Genomic DNA, 13,433 nt, shown 5'->3' with positions numbered 1-13,433 from the left:
GAATCATCCATAAACACTTCGATACATTTCTCCACCATGTTAGCAAATATTGCCATCATACATCTCTGAAAAGTTGCAAGAGCGTTACAAAGACCGAAGGGAATTCGCCTATAAGCAAACACACCGAAAGGATAGGTGAATGTTGTATTTTCTTGATCATTTGGGTCCACAAAAATCTGATTGTAGCCAGAGTTTCCATCTAAAAAGCAATAAAATGATTGTCCAGCTAGTCTTTCAAGCATTTGATCCATGAAGGGAAGTGGGTAGTGATCATTTCTGGTGGCATCATTCAATTTTCTGTAATCGATGCATATTCTCCACCCAGTGATAGTTCTTGTGGAAATCAAATCATTCTTCTCATTTCCGATTACCGTCATTCCTCCTTTCTTGGGAACCACTTGTACAGGGCTAACCCATGCATTGTCCGAAATAGGATAAATGAGACCTACTTCTAGTAGTTTAAGTACTTCCTTCCGCACTCCTTCCTTCATAACCGAATTTAATCTTCTTTGTGGCTATCTTACAGGCTTATAATCAACTTCCATGTTGATCTTATGCATGCAGTAAGAAAGGCTGATTCCTTTGAGATCAGAAATATGCCATCCAATAGTTGCCTTGTGTTTCTTCAGAACTTCCACTAGCTGAGATTCCTCCTTCTTTCTTAAAGAATTGCTGATGATCACTGGACTTGCTTCATTTTCTCCCAAGAACACATACTTCATATGCTCTGGAAGAGTTTTTAACTCCACCTTGGCCTTTTCTGCCGGAATGTCCTTCTTCAATTCTTCAAATACAACTTTTTTAGAAGGATTTTCTTCTAAACCCTCTAATTCTTCCAAACAGTTCTGCAATTCTTTTTCTTCCTCTGTTGTCAAACACTCCATGGTATTAGTCAGTGCTTTTTCTAGTGGGGACTACAGCACCATGGCTCTCACTACCATGTCTACCTCATGTTCAACCTTTTCTACCTTAAAATCGGCCTTGTGGTCACTTGGGTGCTTCATGGCTTCAAATAGATTAAATGTAACCTTTTGATCATCCACACTCATTTCCATATTACCTTTGCCCATATCAACCACACAATTAGCTGTTAACATGAAGGGACGACCTAAAATAAATGGGATTTCAACATCCTCTTCAATGTCCATGATCACGAAATCTGCAGGGAAATTAAACTGACGCACTTTGACCAGCACGTCTTCCACTACACCATATGGCCTTGTAATTGAGAGATCTGCCAGCTGCAATGTCATTCTTGTTGGCATGATTTCCAGCTCTCCAATCCTTCTACACATGGATAGAGGCATCAAATTAATGCTAGCCCTTAACTCAATAAGGGCTTTTCCAACTAACACAACACCAATCGAGCAAGGGATTGTGACACTCCCTGGATCCTTGTATTTTGGTGGAAGAATTCTCTAGATAACAACACTACAATTTCCCTCCACCATAATATTATCACTATGGATATATTTGCCCTTCTTGGTCAGCAGATCCTTAAGAAACTTGGAGTAGAGTGGCATTTGTTGCAAGGCTTCTCCAAATGGGATACTTATCTCTAATTTCTTGAAGATATCAAGGAAACGAGCAAAGTGTCATTCCTAGTCCTTCTCAAATGGCACCAAGGGATATGGTGCTTCCTTCCCTATACATGGAACAACCTCTTTCTTCTTTTCTCTGGCCAACTCACTCTTTGTCTTTTTCTCTTCCTCATTTTCTCTTTTTTTTCATCTTTCTCTTCACTTATTTTTTTCTCCCTCATCTGATCTCCCTCATTTTCTTTTTCTCCCTCAGCTTCTAACTCCTTCTCATCACTAGTCTTACTCTCATCCTACACTATGATCTCCCTCTTGCTTCTAGTCATGACAGCCTTACATTCTTCTTTGGGATTTTTCTCTATATTAGCTCCAAAACCTCCAGAAGAATTCTCAGCTATTAGCTTAGTTAGCTGTCCCACTTGGATCTCCAGGTTCTTGATAGTTGGATTAGTGCTTTTATGGTTAGACATTGAAACTTGCATAAACTGAGCCAAAGTTTCTTCCAGCTTAGTGGTCCTCTCGTACAAGCTAGGCCCTTGATTCTGAGGTCTGTCGGAAGGTCTTCCTTGGTCTTTATTGAACTGATTTCCTGGATGTGACCTTCATCCTTGCTCCTGATTTTGATTGAAATTTCCTCCTTGCTGGTAACCTGGAAAACCACCTAAATGGAATCCTTGTCTGTTTTGATTTCCCATGTAATTCACTTCCTTTGTAGCATCATCTAAGGGTATGCAACAACCAGATTCAGGTGCTCCTCTACAAATACTACAACCTCCAACCTGCATAACTGCTGAATGGGAAGGTTGAGCCACTTGTAACTGTGTTGGAAACTTGCTAAGTGTCTCAGTGAGCGATTCTAGCTGCTTAGCTAGCAGCTTGTTCTATGCCAACAATGCATCTTACGAAGAAAGCTCTAACAGGCTTCTTTTGGTGGGAACATGAGTTCTATCATGCAAAATGGCATGATCACTAGCAACCATATTCTCAATAAGTTCCATTTCTTCTTCTGGAATCTTCAACTTAATCTTTCCCTCAGCAGAAGCGTCTAACAATTGCTTGGACTGTAGTCTCAAACCATCAATGAAAATGTTCAACTGAATAGGCTCGGAGAATCCGTGAGTAGGTGTTTTCAGCAGGAAGCTATGGAATCTTTCTAGCGCTTCACTCAAAGATTCATCTGGAAACTAATGGAATGATGAAATAACTTCCTTGCCTTCAACTATCTTTGATTCAGGGAAGCATTTCTTCAGAAATTTCTCTACTACTTCTTCCCATGTCTTTAAACTGTTCCCCTTGAACTTGGTTGTGTTGTCCTCTCTTGCAAAGCTTTTCTCCTCCTTTTTTCATTGTTTCTCCTGCAAGTAGCTTCAATCTCCGAATCTAATGGAGCTAAATTCCCTGTTGAAGAATTACCTCGCATACAAGAAGCACTAAACAAAGCAGCAGTTAACCAAGTCAAGAGAAAAAATTGAATTCTAACTATCTATTCACCGAATCAATCAAAGAATAAAGAATAAATGTTTCCAAACTGAATTATACTATCTAAGTGGAAAGAAACTCCCCAGCAACGGCACCAAAAACTTGTTGGTGCACTTCGGCAAGTGTACCGATTCGCTCAAGTAGTATAAAATGGTAAGACCGAGTATCATATCCTCAGAGAATTTGTTTCACTCAGACATTGTACATTCAGTATGCAAACATTTGTATGGATTAAAAGCAGAGTAAATATCAAGTTGAATTCTGTACTAAAGTCTATTGGAATATAAACTAAATATCTAGAATTTTGGAAGTGAAAACTATCAAGTAAAAAGTGTTGGGTCTTTCTACTGAATTTCTCTTGATGTTAATGTGTATTTTTCTCTATTTAACGTTATCCTAGTGTTCTTAGCTGAGAAACTACTCAAACCAAGATCCCTCTAGTGAATGAGCCTAACTCTCTTTAAACTTCGTCCTTGATCCCTCAACAAACTTAGTCTAAAAGAGTTGCATTAAGTCTACAACATAATATGAACTAGATCACTGCACTTCATTCCTAGACATACAGATTTCTAGCTTGCTTTACCAAGTTCTAAGGCTTTAAAGCATTTCCCAATGCTAAAAATCCTAACTATACATACAAATGGGTGATCAAGCCACAAGCATGTAAAATAAGCATAGATAGAAGCAATGAACACATAAAAATAACCTTAAATGGATAATGAAAGATTGTTACATCAAGGTTTCAGCAAAACTCCCCAACCGAGAGGCTTAGCCTTCGATTACAAGTAATGCAATCTCTTAATACAAGGAAGGAATAGTTTTGAGTGAAAGAAAATGGCAAAGGATGTTTAAGGATGTCACCTACAACCTCTAAACCCTAGACTTCACTCCTTCTAACCTAAGCTCTCTCAGCTACCTTCCTTCTATCTTGATGCAATCCTCCCTAGGAAGGGACCAATCACTAGAACCATGAGCAAGAGGCTCCAAGAAGACTGGGCTAGAGCTGCTGAAGAAGGCCCTAGGGTTCTCATGAACCTTAGGGTAGATTTCTGAGCCCATGGGCCAAGGTTGGGTCCAATTATCTTTGTACATATTAGACTAGGATGTCATTATATTTGGTCCTTGTATATAGGGCTCCATATTGTAGGTAGGGTACCCTAGAAATATAGGATTTTTCAGCCCTTGTATTTTTGGGCACCTAGACTAGTTTTTGTATTAGGGGTAGTTTTGTAATTTCACATGCACTAAGTGGATATTTGATGTGTGTGGTTGGAAATAAATTTAATTGAATTGGTAGAAGCCCAATCCAATTAAATTTTAGAGGGGGAGGTGAGCATTTGCTTACTACACCCCATTGCCACATCATATAGTCACACTTTGTGCATGTCCTTCATGCTTTTCATGCCTCATGACACCTAAGCACACTTAGTGGAGAATCTTGTAATTGATCTTGGATTAGTGGGCTGAACCATAACTAAAATTCATTAATCATAATTAGTGAAATTTTGGCTCCAAAGTTTGGCTCCACAAATTCAATTTCAAATTCAAGTGAAATTTTAATTTCCCTCCAATTTTGTGTGACACTTAGGCTATAAATAGAGGTCATGTGTGTGTATTTTTTTCAACTTTGATCATTTGAATATTAACTTCAGATTTCAGAGCTCCTTTTGAGCACAAAATTTCGTGCTCTTCTCTCCCTCTCCCTTCATTCATCTCCTTCTTCCTCCAAGCTCTTATCCATGGCCTCCTATGGTGGTGAGCTTCTTCTAGACTCATCTTCTCCTTGAAGTGGCGTCTCCTCTCTCTCTCTTCCTTCTCCATTCCGCTGCCATTTATCTTCCAAGAAGCAAAGGAATCCATTGATGAAGAAGATCCTAGGCCTACAAGCTCCAATGGAGCTTGCATCATGTGGTATCAGAGCATCTTCATCTAGGTGATGTTCTTTTGCTTCCTCTATCTTTTTGTTCGGTGAATTCTCTTTAATTCCTTGTTCTTCATCTTATTCTCCATGTATATCCTCCATTGTCTTGTGGTTTGGTGCTGTTTAGAGTAGATTCAAAAAAAATTAAACCGATTAAATCTTAGATCTACACTTGTTCTTGCATTTCTATGGTTCAAAATTTGTAGATCTACTCTTGAATCTTGTTTTTGTGTTGATTTTAGGTTCTATCATTTTTCATTCATAATATTCTCGTGCTGAACCTTTAGATCTAAATTTTGTTCCAAAATATTGATTAGAAAAAAAAACACAAAAATCTAAGTGTAAATCACTTAATCCATGTTGTCTTAGAGTCATGTTTAGTCATAGTAATTGTCACATTATGCTCTAAGTTTGTGTTGAATTTTTATTTTGTTTTTTTGAATTCTAGATACATTTTTTCATGTATTCTTGTCATTCTTAGCCTATCTTTTGAATTTTGAGTCTAATTCATGCATGTTATTTAGTTCATAACATGTTCTAAATCAATTCCTAGAAGTAGTCTTGTTGTTGAACTCTTTTTTGTTTTCTAAGATTCCTACATGATGCCTATGATGAAGTTGAGATGTGGTGTTGAGTTGTGGCTGGATTTGTGAATCAAATAAGTCTTAAGCTCTCTTGAATTGTGTTATTCAAGATAATTGAGCATAAGCAAACACAAATTGTAACTATCCAAGCCTTAAGCAACATAAACACTACTCTTGATTTCTAGGTTGAAATCGCTGGTGCAGGCAGCTTGAACATACAAAAGTGTATAAATTACTGGGAATTGGTCACTACGTTTTTTGAGCTGAAACTTTTACTGAATTTTTTAGACATCTGGACCAAAATTATAAAAAAAGAACCAAGCGATTTGGATTAAAGGAAAAATAAATAAAAATCTCACAAGTTGGCAGAAAAATCAGTGTCCAGGAAAAAAAAAAGTGAAAGGAAAGTGTGCTTGTTGTTTTGGCTCAAAATTTGTTCTATAATTGGTGCCTATTTTATACCAATCCTAGTTCTGAAATTTCAATTGAAAATTATTGTGAAAACAAGTGCCAAAACTAGAGGTTTCTTGAGTCTTTTTTTTTTTTTTAGTTTTTCTACTCTACTCTAGAGCCATTCTAGGTTTCTCTTTGAGTCCTAGCTTGCTTTTTTGTGCTTTCCATTGCTTTAATTGTTGAATAATCCTTGGAAATTTGTCTTGTTAAAACTCTATTGGTTTAGCTTTCATTTCATTTTTTTTGTCTTTGGTTATTGCTTGTCTCTTTGTTTCCTTGCTTGTGAGTTGCCATATAGGGAATTGGAAAGGAGGATTGGTGCCATATCTTGAAGAATTTGAGTCAAGAAGCAAGGGGCCAACCACCTTAAGAGCTATTGGACTAAGAAGCACTCCAAATTGAGTGAAACACTAAAGAGAGAATAGCCACCACAATTGAGGACTTTTTTCTTTGTAATTTTGTAATTGGCAATTTGCTTTGCTTTCAAATTTTGTAACAAAAAGGCCTTTCATTGGAAGTAAGTTGGGAGCCTCCGCTAGGTCACCCTACTTCCATTTGTGTGTAATAATTTTAGGCAATTTTCCCTTAGGATAGTGAGTGTTTTGTTGGGAACCTTAAATGAGGTCATCCAAACACTCTTAGGATCCGCCTAGTTTGCATTTCTTGCACTTTAATTTCTTGCTTACTTTCATAGCTTATTTCCTTTACCCTCCATTGTCAAACCGCCTAGATAACTTTCCTTTTACCAATTAGTTTTTACCTTATCTTTCACACCTTTTTTTAGTGTTTATTTTGGCTAGTTTCAACCATAGTTTCTTTTACCTTTTTTTCAAACCCCCAACAAGAAAGAACCATAACTTAGGAACCAACATGAGTCTTCATTCTTCATCTAGTGTTAATGGTGAGGGTTCTACTCCTAAGGACCCCTTGTATAAGATATTAGATGAGTTGAGATCCCTTAAGTTGTGGAAAGAAAAACAAGAGAGAAAAGAAAAAGGTAAAAAAAGAGTGGAAGAAATAAGTCAAGATGAAAGAGAGAAAATAAGAGAGGAAGAAAGAAGAAAAATAATGAAAGAAATGAAAAGAGAAAAACATGCCTCCTATAGTAGTCATGACTCTTGCAAGAGTTTAAGTGAAGAACTTAGCGACTATTATAGAGGGCGTCATAGTTCACATACTAAACATCACTCCCAAAGAAGAGAAAAGGATAGAAGGCCTCAAGAGGTTAACATTAGCCTCCCATATTTCCACGGAAAAGATAATGTTGAGGCCTACTTAGATTGGGAAATGAAGGTTGAACAACTCTTTGCTTGCCATCATATTAGCGAAGAGAGAAAAGTTCCATTGGCTACCCTTAGCTTTCAAGGGTATGCCCTCTATTGGTGGACTTCCCTTGTTAAAGAACGAAGGATTCATGAGGATCCTCCAGTAGAGTATTGGAATGATCTTAAGAGTGCCCTTAGGAAGAGGCACATTCCCTCCTACTATGAAAGGGAGCTTATGGACAAGCTCCAAAGGCTTAGACAAGGGAGTATGAGTGTTGAAGAATATAGACAACAAATGGAACTACTCCTTTTAAGAGCTGGACTTAGGGAGGAGGAAAGAACAAGCATAGCTAGGTTCCTTAGTGGGCTCAATATGGAAGTGAGGGACAAGGTTGAACTCCTTCCATATAGGGACCTAGATGAGCTAGTCCAACTTTGTATAAGAGTGGAGCAACAACTTAAAAGAAAGCCTTCTTCAAAATCTTATGGCTCTCACTCTTATCCAAGGAAGGACCAAGCCCATGGAATTTTAGGGGCTGCACCTTCAAAACCCAAGGAAGATAAGGGTAAGACCATAGAGAAATACACCCCTAAGACTAGTTCCCAAGAAAGGACTAGCAACATTAAATGCTTCAAATGTCTTGGGAGAGGTCACATTGCCTCTCAATGCCCCACAAAGAAAACCATGATCATGAGGGGTCAAGACATTTATAGTAGTCAAGAGGAGACTACTTCTTGCCCTTCTTCTAGTGGAAGTGAAGATGAAGTAAGGGGTGAAGAGTCTAGTGAGGAAGTCTACCCTCATGAAGAAGGTGACCTCTTAATGGTTAGAAGGCTCCTTGGAGGTCAATCTTGTGATCTATCTCAATCCCAAAGAGAGAACATCTTTCATACAAGATGCAAAATTTTAGATAAAACTTGTTCTCTCATTGTGGATAGTGGATCTTGTTGCAATTGTTGTAGCACAAGATTAGTTTCCAAGTTGAACCTCACTATCATTCCCCACCCAAAACCTTATAAACTTCAATGGCTCAATGAGCAAGGGGAAATGATAGTTAACCAACAAGTGAAGGTACCTTTCTCCATTGGGACATATAAGGATGAAGTTAATTGTGATATAGTTCCCATGGAGGCAGGACATATTCTTTTAGGAAGGCCGTGGCAATTTGATAGGAAGATCATTTATTATGGCCTAACTAATGAGATTAGCCTCACCCATCTTGGCACTAAATTTGTGTTGCATCCTCAAACACCTTCACAGGTGGCCAAAGATCAACTAACTATGAAAGATAAGAGGGATGAGGAAGAAAAATTAGAAAAACAAAAGAAAAAGAAGGATAGTAAGGTCTTGTCTTCAAAGGCCAGGGGGAAGGAAAAAGAGGGAAAGGATTCCTCCAAGAAGATTGTTAAGAAGGAAAATCATTTTGCAACAAAAGGTGATATTAAAAGAGCACTCCTTCTTAAACAATCTTTCTACCTTCTCCTATCAAGGGAAACATCCCTTAGCACTGCCACAATTCCTACATTTGAGACCTTACCCCCAAAGGTCCAAGAACTCTTACATGAATTTGGTGATATATTTCCCAAAGAGATACCCCCTGGGCTACCTCCTTTAAGGGGAATAGAACACCAAATAGATTTAGTCCCAGGAGCAAGCCTTCCTAATAGGCCAGCCTATAGGACTAACCCTCAGGAGACTAAGGAGATAGAGTCTCAGGTTAAAGAATTGTTGGAGAAGGGCTGGGTCCAAGAGAGCCTAAGCCCATGTGCTTTGCCAGTGTTGTTGGTGCCCAAAAAGGATGGTACGTGGAGAATGTGTACAGATTGCAGGGCCATCAACAACATCACTGTAAAGTATAGGCACCCCATTCCTAGACTTGATGATCTGCTTGATGAGTTGCATGGTGCCAATATCTTTTCAAAAATTGATCTTAAAAGTGGTTATCACCAAATCAGGATGAAAAAGGGTGATGAGTGGAAAACTGCTTTCAAGACCAAGTTTGGTTTGTATGAATGGCTAGTGATGCCTTTTGGGCTCACTAATGCACCAAGCACCTTTATGAGGCTTATGCATCATGTCTTAAGGGATTTCATAGGTAGATTTGTAGTTGTTTATTTCGATGATATTTTAGTGTATAGTAGGAGCCTAGATTTTCACTTAGGACATCTCAGACAAGTTCTTTCAGTCCTTAGGAAAAACACCCTCTATGCAAATATAGAGAAGTGTACCTTTTGTGTAGATAATATAGTTTTCTTAGGTTTTGTAGTTGGTAGAAATGGGGTCCAAGTGGACCCTGAGAAAATCAAGGCCATCCAAGAATGGCCCACCCCAAAAAGTGTGGGAGATATTAGGAGCTTCCATGGGTTAGCAAGCTTCTATAGAAGGTTCGTTCCTAATTTCTCTACAATTGCATCACCTCTCAATGAGCTGGTGAAGAAGAATGTGGCATTTACCTGGGGTGAAAAACAAGAGCAAGCCTTTGCTTTGCTCAAAGAAAAGCTTACTAAGGCACCTGTTCTAGCTCTTCCTGACTTTTCTAAAACTTTTGAGCTAGAATGTGATGCCTCTGGAGTGGGAGTTGGAGCTGTATTGTTACAAGGTAGGCACCCTATTGCTTATTTTAGTGAAAAACTTCATAGTGCCACCCTCAACTACCCCACCTATGATAAAGAGCTTTATGCCTTAATAAGAGCCCTCCAAACTTGGGAACATTACCTTGTTTCCAAGGAATTTGTCATTCATAGTGATCATCAATCACTTAAGTACATTAGAGGGCAAAGCAAGTTAAACAAGAGGCATGCAAAATGGGTAGAGTACCTAGAGCAATTTCCATATGTTATCAAATACAAAAAGGGAAAAACAAATGTGGTAGCTGATGCCCTCTCTAGGAGACACACATTGTTTTGCTCCCTAGGAGCTCAAATTTTAGGATTTGATAATATTAGGGACTTGTATGCTTTAGATGAACATTTCTCTCCCATTTATGAGAGTTGTGGGAAAAAGGCCCAAGATGGATTCTATTTGGCTGAGGGGTATTTGTTCAAAGAGGGAAAGCTTTGCATACCCCAAGGATCCATTAGGAAATTACTTGTGAAAGAGAGCCATGAGGGTGGGCTCATGGGCCACTTTGGGATAGACAAGACCCTTGTCTTACTCAAAGAAAAGTTTTATTGGCCCCATATGAAGAAAGATGTCCATAAGCATTGCACTAGGTGTGTGGCTTGTTTACAAGCCAAGTCTAGGGTGATGCCTCATGGGCTATACACACCCTTACCCATCCCATCTGCACCTTGGGTAGACATTAGTATGGACTTTGTCCTTGGGCTTCCTAGAACCCAAAGAGGTGTAGACTCTATCTTTGTGGTGGTGGATAGGTTTAGCAAGATGGCACACTTTATACCATGCCACAAGGTGGATGATGCTTCCCACATCTCAAAACTCTTTTTTAGGGAAGTTGTGAGACTCCATGGTTTGCCTAGGACCATTGTGTCAGATAGAGATGCTAAGTTCCTTAGCCACTTCTGGAAAACCTTATGGGCTAAGTTAGGAACTAAACTTCTTTTCTCTACCACTTGTCATCCACAAACTGATGGGCAAACAGAGGTAGTGAATAGGTCTTTATCCACCCTTTTAAGGGCTCTTCTGAAAGGCAACCATAAGTCTTGGGATGAGTATCTTCCTCATGTAGAATTTGCCTACAACAGGGGGGTTCATAGAACCACCAAGCAGTCCCCTTTTGAGGTTGTCTATGGGTTCAATCCCCTAACACCGTTAGACCTCATTCCCCTCCCACTGGACACTTCTTTTATACATAAAGAAGGGGAATCTAGGTCAGAATTTGTAAAGAAGATGCATGAGAGGGTTAAGAACCAAATAGAGAATCAAACAAAGGTGTATTCAACTAAAGGCAATAGAGGAAGAAAAGAGCTAGTTCTTAATGAGGGTGACTGGGTTTGGCTCCATCTTAGGAAGGATAGATTCCCTACTAAAAGGAAATCCAAGCTTAGCCCTAGAGGGGATGGACCTTTTCAGGTTTTGGAGAGGATCAATAACAATGCCTATAGGTTGGACCTCCCAGAAGAGTATGGAGTCAGCACCACTTTTAACATTTCTGATTTAACTCCTTTTGCAGGTGGAGCTGATATTGAGGAGGAGGAACTAACAGATTTGAGGTCAAATCCTCTTCAAGGGGAAGGGGATGATGCAATCCTCCCTAGGAAGGGACCAATCACTAGAACCATGAGCAAGAGGCTCCAAGAAGACTGGGCTAGAGCTGCTGAAGAAGGCCCTAGGGTTCTCATGAACCTTAGGGTAGATTTCTGAGCCCATGGGCCAAGGTTGGGTCCAATTATCTTTGTACATATTAGACTAGGATGTCATTATATTTGGTCCTTGTATATAGGGCTCCATATTGTAGGTAGGGTACCCTAGAAATATAGGATTTTTCAGCCCTTGTATTTTTGGGCACCTAGACTAGTTTTTGTATTAGGGGTAGTTTTGTAATTTCACATGCACTAAGTGGATATTTGATGTGTGTGGTTGGAAATAAATTTAATTGAATTGGTAGAAGCCCAATCCAATTAAATTTTAGAGGGGGAGGTGAGCATTTGCTTACTACACCCCATTGCCACATCATATAGTCACACTTTGTGCATGTCCTTCATGCTTTTCATGCCTCATGACACCTAAGCACACTTAGTGGAGAATCTTGTAATTGATCTTGGATTAGTGGGCTGAACCATAACTAAAATTCATTAATCATAATTAGTGAAATTTTGGCTCCAAAGTTTGGCTCCACAAATTCAATTTCAAATTCAAGTGAAATTTTAATTTCCCTCCAATTTTGTGTGACACTTAGGCTATAAATAGAGGTCATGTGTGTGTATTTTTTTCAACTTTGATCATTTGAATATTAACTTCAGATTTCAGAGCTCCTTTTGAGCACAAAATTTCGTGCTCTTCTCTCCCTCTCCCTTCATTCATCTCCTTCTTCCTCCAAGCTCTTATCCATGGCCTCCTATGGTGGTGAGCTTCTTCTAGACTCATCTTCTCCTTGAAGTGGCGTCTCCTCTCTCTCTCTTCCTTCTCCATTCCGCTGCCATTTATCTTCCAAGAAGCAAAGGAATCCATTGATGAAGAAGATCCTAGGCCTACAAGCTCCAATGGAGCTTGCATCATGTGGTATCAGAGCATCTTCATCTAGGTGATGTTCTTTTGCTTCCTCTATCTTTTTGTTCGGTGAATTCTCTTTAATTCCTTGTTCTTCATCTTATTCTCCATGTATATCCTCCATTGTCTTGTGGTTTGGTGCTGTTTAGAGTAGATTCAAAAAAAATTAAACCGATTAAATCTTAGATCTACACTTGTTCTTGCATTTCTATGGTTCAAAATTTGTAGATCTACTCTTGAATCTTGTTTTTGTGTTGATTTTAGGTTCTATCATTTTTCATTCATAATATTCTCGTGCTGAACCTTTAGATCTAAATTTTGTTCCAAAATATTGATTAGAAAAAAAAACACAAAAATCTAAGTGTAAATCACTTAATCCATGTTGTCTTAGAGTCATGTTTAGTCATAGTGGCGTCTCCTCTCTCTCTTCCTTCTCCATTCCGCTGCCATTTATCTTCCAAGAAGCAAAGGAATCCATTGATGAAGAAGATCCTAGGCCTACAAGCTCCAATGGAGCTTGCATCATATCTTCTCAGCTTCCTCTTGTGCGCTCTCTCCAAATCTCTATATTTTATTTCTGCCAACTTCAGTGTTTTAAAGGCTCTTGGACCTTTCAGCTTCCAAAGGCTCGCTTAGTGAGACTAGCTCGCTAAGCAAGAGTAAGTGAATTTTAGCTTAGTGAGACTGGGCGCGCTAAGCGCGAGAAGAGACAACGACCTCGCTGGGCGGGATGGCTGCATGCTGGGTGAGCACATCTCTAACTGATCCTCCTCTAGGGTTTCCCAACCCGCTAAGCAAGTTGTCTACCTCGCTTTGTGGATGTCACTCGCTAAGCGGATCTGCCTTGTTGAGCGAGTCATCAGCTACTTGAACCTTCTCTTCTTTGGCCTAAAATTGAGTTGGATTCAACATTAATGCATAGAATGGGAGTATCTACTCTATAAAATCACACTAAATAGAAAAATATGTACAATTCCTACAAAAAGAAGCAAAAGTTAGAGGTAAAGCGCTATTTCCATGCAA

Source organism: Glycine max, chromosome 20, assembly GCF_000004515.6.
Source record: "Glycine max cultivar Williams 82 chromosome 20, Glycine_max_v4.0, whole genome shotgun sequence".
In the NCBI taxonomy this organism is placed as follows: domain Eukaryota; kingdom Viridiplantae; phylum Streptophyta; class Magnoliopsida; order Fabales; family Fabaceae; genus Glycine; species Glycine max.
Note: the sequence above shows the minus strand (reverse complement) of the source record.